This window comes from Cynara cardunculus (assembly GCF_001531365.2).
Source record: "Cynara cardunculus var. scolymus isolate 2C chromosome LG 13, CcrdV1, whole genome shotgun sequence".
In the NCBI taxonomy this organism is placed as follows: Eukaryota; Viridiplantae; Streptophyta; class Magnoliopsida; order Asterales; family Asteraceae; genus Cynara; species Cynara cardunculus.
This window is the reverse complement of record NC_037540.1, coordinates 11,329,999-11,339,106: the sequence shown is the minus strand read 5'-3', so window position 1 is coordinate 11,339,106 and position 9,108 is coordinate 11,329,999.

The following is a 9,108-nucleotide window of genomic DNA, read 5'->3' as shown; positions in this document are numbered from 1 at the left end:
TTAAAATATAAAAAATCTAAAATATAATTAGAATAATTATCGAGTTCCAATAAAATAAATAATTATTATCTTTATAAAAAAATTATATTATTAAACCAAATATAAATTATTTCGTTATTGTACATAAATTAAATTATAAAAAAATTGAATTAAAAATTTACACAAAGAAATGAGGAATTTCAAATAGTTAATTTGATACCAATATCGATATATTTTTGTCAAATTTTTATGATATATTTAAACATATATTTTATTCAAAAATAAAAACATTATCGCTTTCTCAAAATCACATAAAACCATATTATAATATCGACTGAGATAAAGAAGAAAATGAAATATTAAAATCATGATGTATCTCGCTGCATTGCACGAGTACGCTTCTAGTTAACTAAAAATGTATGGCATAGAGATGGATGTTTGAAACCGATTAAAGGGGATTGGACCGGCCTGAGACATGTTGAGACCGACCAAGAAGGAATTAGTTGGTTCAGACCAATTATGAGAATTTTCAATTGGATTGGCTAAGTACTGGTTTATCGCGATCGACTATAGGGATTAGTAAATATCTTTTTACTATATTTATTAATAATGACAATATAAAAATAGTTAATATACGCTAATTTAACAACCAAAATGTGTTGTTGGTAAGCATCCCTTACCTGGTAAACCTAACTAGGTAAGATTCTCGATTCTTGATATGTTTCTTACCAAACAAGATTCTCGGTTCTTGTCATATTCACCCGGTATTATAACTGACTCCTACTAAACATTTATCTGGTATGAGTTTGTTATAACAAGTTCTTATTTATTAGTTAAAATTTGTTGAGCTGTAATACGGTTTCTTATTCATTAATTCTTTTCTTAAAAAAGATAGATCTTTGTAATTGCCAAATGAATTGTTCGAAGTGTTGATAGAAGTGAAAAAACCAATAGCTGAGGGACCAGTTTGTAATTAGTCCAATCATTAGGATATAGGGAAACAAAAGTAATAGTATGTGAGATCTGAAGGTATCTCTCTTGATTCACAAATTCTTTTAACCAAATCTTAATTAAAATATTATTTTCTTTCTCGTCTATTTATACGATCTTCAATTTCAATTTAATTTCATTTTTTTTAATTTAATGATGATTCAATTGAATCTAAAATATAATTTTATAAAAAATATATATTTTATTTTTTAGCATATATAATAATTACTTTTTAGTTTTAAATATAAAAAATAATTTAAACAAATTATTGCACATTTTAAAACGTAACTATAACCACAAAAAACTTATCATACAATTAAAATGAAATAAGATAAGTCATAAAAGTAAGTATGAAAATATATCAATAGTGTGTTTTATAGGAACTTGAAAACTATGAATTTTGGTATATATATATATATATATATATAATTAAAATAAGTTTTATTTAAAAAAATAAACCAATCAATAAACAAATGTCACATGTCAATTTTATCTAGTAAAAAAAAAATACTTCAATCGTGGATTATTGGCTGAGAATGATTGGTAGAAATTGGTTGATTATTTTAATGCTCAATCACTAAGCATTTGAACATTTTTACGGTGGACGTTAAGTCATCTGTGATCGACCTTGGCCCAACTTTTTCACTTAGGGACCGTTTATTTAAACACTTACCCGGTAAGTATTTACCGGTAAAATTCAACAATATTGCTTAGTTACCGGACAAGATTTTATTCATTAAAACACATCGTATGCAACAATTTATCCCGGTAAGCTCTAACCATGGTAGGAATCCTTGTCCTCACTTACCGGGTAAGACTCTCGATTCTTGCTTTCGTTCTTACCGGGTAAGATTCTTAGGGGCTGTTTACCCAAATGCTTACCCAGTAAGTATTTACCAATAAAAATCAACACTATAATTTACTTTGATACGTAAGATTTTAGTACATCAAAACGTATCGAATGCAACAATTTACCGGGTAAGCACTTACCGGGTAAGACTTTCCATCTTTCTCATTGCTCTTACCCGGTAAGATTCTTGACCCTTGTTATGTTCATTCGATGAGTAAATTTATTCAATAAGTACTTACCAAGTAAACGTTTAGTAAACGGCCCTTTAGTATTTGTCATATTCATCCGATAAAATAAATTGACTTGGTAAGCGTTTACCCCGATAAGCATTTAGTAAATGGCACCTTAGGTTTGTCTTATGTCTTCAAGTGAAATATGATCATAATAACCAATATCAATAAAGGACAAAAATGATTTATATTTTAAACTGCATTAAAATCAAATAAATCATGCATGGAAGTGTTATGGAGGTTGGAGAGTGTATCATGAGTTTTTCAATTAGGTAAATATTATAACAATGTTAGATAAAATCATAAAAATATCTACTTATACCCAAAGATTTTTTAAGATTAGAGGCTTGCAGACGTCCAGATTGCATATCTTGTGGACGTCCGAATGTTGGAAATTCCTAAAACCAAACCGTTGGATAGTTCAGTGAATCAGCTTGTAACAGTCGATTTGTCCGCCGGTGGATGCCTGAATTGGTCTTCTTGTGGACATTTGGATTGCTTCAGATGAAGAAAATCATCAAACTTTTTCTGAGTTAGTTGAGTGAAAATTGAAGCAAATCTTGAAAATTCAATCATTCTCTTATAACTTTTGTTCTTTATTATCGTCAAATCTATCACCAAAATGGTAATAAAACAAACCATACAATTTTTGAGTTTACGTAGGAGTTTAAAATCATCCAACTATTTTTATAAAACTAGTCACGTATCCATCTGATGCGGTGCAAACCATTTTGACTATGAAGTCAAAAACCCAAAACGACAATCTTGTTTCACGTACCAATAAACAAATCGAGAAACCTGAAGACTGTTCTCACTGTAAATAAACAAAAAAATAAAAAATAAAAAGGACGAATACTTACCCATGGTTTAAGTTGTATGCTCTCTGTTTAGTTCTTGTGTTTCTAATTCCTATAAAACATTGTTGCTCAAAATCGGAAGACAAAATGAGAATCACCATTGTTGAAAATAATGAAGTTGGGAACTTGTAACTATGAACTATGATGTAACAGAGAGTACATACCTTGACCATCGAAGAAGAGAGGGATAGATGTATTATCCAATCCAAATTGAAGAAACAACAAAGATCGGGTTTTCATGTGTTCCCAACGTTTGAACAGAATTCTAGTTCCTTGTGATTCATCAAAAGAAAGGTACTGAAATTTTATTAGTTCTTGTGGATGGAAGAACAGTGTGATTCAGGTGTTGGATTGGTAAGGAGATATTTCATCGACCACGTAGACATATAGGTTTAGGTGAGAGGAGGTGAATTTGTGTGGAACGTGGTGAAAGAGAGGAATTTGTGTCGAACATGGTGAAAGAGATGGTAGAGCAGTTCAATTGTCCACATGAATAGGTTGTACATGTTGCTCTAAAAGATGCACATCTTAATAATTCAATATAACAACCATAACAAATGCATCATAAAGGAATACAAATAACCATTTAAGTCATTTTCTAATATAGTATAGATCCGTACGTATTTAAGATATTTTATAATATTATTAAATCCAAAAACATTCAATAATGAACTTATTTTGAAGGTATTGACGAAAATATTATAATGATATAATTTGTAATAAAAAAACACAATTTAATGTATTTGAATTAATCTATGATTATATATTTTAATATGATAAATGTATAAAATGAAAATATAAGGGATAAAAAAAACATATTAACCCGCAGGGATTCATGAATTAAATTAAAAAAAAATTCAATATCGAACTCATTTTGATGATATTGACGATTATAATGATATAATTTGTAAAAAAGAAACGTACTTTTAATGCATTGTAGTTAATATACGATTGTTTATGTTAATATGATAATGGTGTAAAATGTAAATGAAAAAGTAAGAAATATAAATAAATTAAATAACTAATTATAAAAGTATAAACTGTAATTTAGAAATTAAAATTGATTTGATTTTTAATAATATGGAAGATTGTAGAAGGTTATGCAATTTTAAGAGCTTGCACGCTATACTTAATTAATTGTATCTTTTAAAAATTGAAGATAACCGTAACTCCTATTTTTATAAAAGAGTATACATATACATATAATTTGTAATTTAAAAAAACACATTTTTTTAATATATTTTAGTTAATTTATGATTATATATTTTTAATATGATATATAAAGTAAAATGAAAACTAAAAACGAAAGGGATATAAAACAAATTAAATTATAAGTATTCATGATATTTAATAATATGATTAAATAAAAAAATATTCAATATTGAGCTCATTTTAAAAGTATTGATAAGACGATTTATAATAGTATAATTTGTAGAAAAAAGTAACGTATTTTAATTGCATTTTAGTTGCGATTATTTATGTTAATATGATAAATGTATAAAATGAAAATCATGGGAAGTTATGCAACTTTAAGAGCTTACACATTATGCTTAATTAGATGTAACTTATAAAAATTCAAGATAATCATAACTCTTATTTTATAAATGAGTATAGATATTTATAGTATTTTATAAATCTCGGTTTTAGAAAATTCGTAAGATTTCATCTTTATAAAATATCATTCTTTTAAAATTGAAATTCTTGACTAGTAATAATTATTCGTTATTCCCGACACACATCTTGAAAGATATTTCTTTGAATTCCGTAATTAGACAACATTCCTTTAATTCCGACTTGCTTAGGATAATTTGATGGTTTGATCCAATCTTGTTTCCTTCAAACAAAGACTATTTGAATGCATACTTTATCTAACAAAACCTCAATTACTTACATTAGTGTTGTTAAAGATCATTAACAGTTAGAGAAATATAAAATGAAACTGTAAAAACTTCGCTGACTGCTAAATCTTCTTTTACTTGTATTAACTGTTCAAGATTTCTTTGTGAATATGTAAAAAAGTTTATACTCATGGCTTCCAAAATGTACTACAATTTGGATATATAGAACACTCCCAAGCTAGTTATCTGATTGGCCCATTTAAATCTTTTATGTTTTAACTTGTCGATTCATAATAATTGTTTCTTGACTTCTTCATCTTTAAAACTAACACAGTTAAAATACTTTTGTCAAGTCTTAATATGTGCACGATTAATGTAGTTCTATAGCCATTATGGTAAATTGCTTGTCTTTTTCTACACCTTCAATTTTTAATTTTTTAGGATTCATGTTCTTAGCCTCTGTGGCTTCTACAACCACGGAGCTTCAATCATTCCACCACTATCTGTCACTACTCGCTACCATCATAAAGAACTTATAAGCAATGGGGGTCCAAGAAATTAATGGGGTGGGTGCACGTTGGATGGGATTTGGGGGAGGCAAGCATATGACCCATATGAGACTGGTGAGAAACCATGTAGACAAGGATAACAATAGAAAATTTAAGCTAGTCAACAAACGTTTTTGGTCTTTGACTGGAGGCATTTCCCCCAGTCCTTAAGGGCTAGATCCTCCCCTGCTTATAAGAATAATGAAAAAGAAAAAAATACGTTAAATCTAATTCCCATATGTTCCCATCTCACCACCATCTGTGTCCACCTTCGTATGCACCACCACAATCAGACAACATTCATTGAAAAAAAACTGGAAAAACAGATCTCCAAAACCAGACAAATGGTTTAGTTATGTATAAGAGCAAGGCTCTAGATGAGCCACAATCGTCATCCTTGTTGCGGCCATATTCATCGAACATAGTGTTTCAGTCGAATGGGATTCCACAACCTCCATCTAGGAAATGACAAACTTATCATCTTCTTATAAAATGTTGAAAAGTCTGGTATATTTTCTCATCTATTATATATCTGATTTTTGATATTACTGTGTCAACAAAAAAATGTATTGTTGTTTATGTACTGCTTTAACTTTCAACTAATAATGCATTCGGTCATTGCATTACCAATACCGATTATCGCTTCATGTTAATTAAGTAATTACCGTGAAATTTAATAGTGAAAATGAAAATTAATCTCATTAGAGTTTTTAATTTTTAGAGTAAAAGGTTGAAGAAGTGATTTTTAGAAATATAATTTCATTTAAAATTAATTTTTTTTAAATAATTTCATCGTTATCTGCTTTCATATCCAAGCTGATTGTACAATTGGCTACAAGAGTGGTACATTCTCATCACAGCCTTATTCCAATCTCGTGGCATCAAAATAAACAAGATAGATGACACGTGGCATCAAAGCATTGGCTTTGATTTGCTTTTTAATACCTTGCGGACATCTAACGCAGAATGTGTACTGTAGGTGCAAAGAAAGAGAAACCAAAAGTCCAAAAGGGGAAATTTTGAAATAAGCCCTACATGTTCTTACCAATTTGCATAATGAACCTTTAATAAATATTATTAGTCAAAATTGAACCTTTACTTTGTAACATTACCATATCAGTCCCTTGGGTGTGCCAATTTGTCTTCAATGGTTTAAGAAATAGCATATAACTTGCAAGTTTGTCTTAATCAAGCACATATATTAGCACTCAAGTGTTTGTTATGATTGATATAATATAACTATAATAATAAGTTAAAGATTGACCTTTATATCTTTAATTTATGTTCATATATTTTTCTATTGTTAATATGGTAATACAAAAAATATATTGATGACAAAATGAAAAGTAATAAAAATTTCTTTATGGTCACGGAGGTTCAAATGCGATGATTTTGAACTATCTGCAAAATAGGTGGTCGTCTTGGAATTATTCGGCTTGCATAACGGGTTGGATATCTAGTTTAATAAAAAAAAAGAAAAAAAGTAATCAGATGAAAATGAAAACGGAAATGAAAATTTTTAATTAAAAAAGGTTACTTTAAAGTTTATAATTGAATAAATAATATATAACTTCGTTTTGAATTTGTTATGAAAAATTGTGAGTTCGAAATATAGAAAGATGAAAAGGTATATGGATTAGGGTGAAATGACTATAAATTCTAAATTATAAAAAATAAAATATATTTTTTTATGATTAAGGGGTCATTTACCAAACATTTACTCGGTAAGTGCTTATCGGTAAAATTTAACACTATCATTTACTTACCGGGTAAGACTTTAGTCCACCAATACGGCATCATATGCAACAATTTACCCGGTAAGCGCTTATCATAATAAAAGTCGTCGCCCTCACTTACTGGGTAAGGTTCTCGGTTCTTGTCTCCCTCTTACCGGATAAGATTTTTGGTACTTACAATATTCATCCGATAAGATAATATGACTTGATAAACGCTTATCTGGGTAAGCATTTGGTAAACGACTTCTAATACTTGGATATGTTTATTGAATATTAGAGAGTTTGAATTATAGAAAATTAAAAAAAATTAATAGAAAAAACGATTCTAAACCCTAAAATGTAATACACACAAAAACTAAATATAATCTCCTAAATTAAATATTTAGGCTTGTTGATGAAAAGAGGATTATGGAGAAAACTATCAGAAGTAGGGGTGCTCAAAAACCCGACTAACCCGACCAACCTGATCAACCCAACCCAACCCAACCCAACCCAATGCGAAATAACCCAACCCGATGTCTAATCGAGTTGTAAAATTGTCAAACCGTAAGTATTTGGTTGATATTGAGTTACTATTATTTGAACCCAACCCAACCCGATGACCCCGATGACCCCAATATCATTTTATTTCTTGGATTTAATATGATTGTTGAATTTCTATTAATATATACATTAGACAATTACACTATCATGTATGCTTTTCATATACACATATTTTCAATCTATTCATATCTCTATATAACTCATTCAGTAACTGTGAACATATATATGTAAATTGAGAAAATTAACTTAATGTGATATACGTAAGAAATATGAATAAGTTGTATCAAATGGTTGATGATGAAAAAGAAATTATGAGTAGAGAAATAACATATTCAAGGTTAGAAGAATATTTTAATATACCAAAGTATCAACAAGACCAACCCGACCAACCCGTACGGGTTGGGTTGGGTTGGGTTGCACTTTGGTTTGGGTTGGGTTGGGTTAAAAATTTTCCAAACCGTAAACATTGGGTTGGGTTGTTCAAATGTCCTCAACCCGATCAACCCAACCCATGAGCACCCCTAATCAGAAGCATTGAAGAAAAGTTAAATGATAAAAATTAATAAAAATATATTAAGTTTAAAACTAAGTAATGAAAATAAAATATATTCTCTTATATTAATATTGAAAAAAAAATACAATATATTAAATTTTCAGTTTAGAGGTTTAAATTCAATGGGTTGGGTTCTGGTGAGAAATATAGTTAAGATGAGAAACGTAAGAATGGATCTCCACTCTTAGATGACATTAGAACGAGATGTACCAGATCAATTCCCGTATCAAGTGCAATTCATGATGAGTTTGAGATTAAAGGTGATCAAGTATTCAGATCTTTTCTTACGCTTCTCACATGAACTTTGCTTATCACACGATACTTCGCCTGAACTTCGCCTGAACTCTAGTTCCCAAACTTGGTTGCTAGGCACCGTTACCAACTAACGAACACTCCATTGTATTTAAAGTTAAGTTTCTTTTATATATCATAAGTTTATAATATACTTAACACTAAAAGAGAAAATACTGACGGCCTTGTGCATCCGAACAATCGGTACGTTCCCAAGGCCATCCCATAGCTAGCAATGGAAATGATGACAACGATGTTTTTAGTTGACGACAAGGTTTAACGGTTAATCACAAGGGTGTTAACGTGATGGATAGGAACAAGGAGATGATAAAATTCCTGGTTCAAATCATGTCTTCTATGTTATACACTTGAGGCTATGCTATTGAGAGATTTATATGAGGGTTGTGGACAAAACGTACAGTTGCAATTAGTCATGAGATTGATCCAGACGAAATATGAGATCACCCATTTCCAAAAATAAATAAATGTTTAACTGTTTCCCCTCCATTTTATGATCCAAAGTTAGATTTTACACATAAGTAAAATAATCTTTAAACCAAAATATCATAAAATACATAGGTTAAGATTCTATATTTAAGAGGTTGTTTGTTTACCTTTTAATAGTTCCATTAAGAGGTAACATCTGAATCATTAAGAGGTGAATCTTGTTTGGCAAAAAAAAGTTTACCTCTT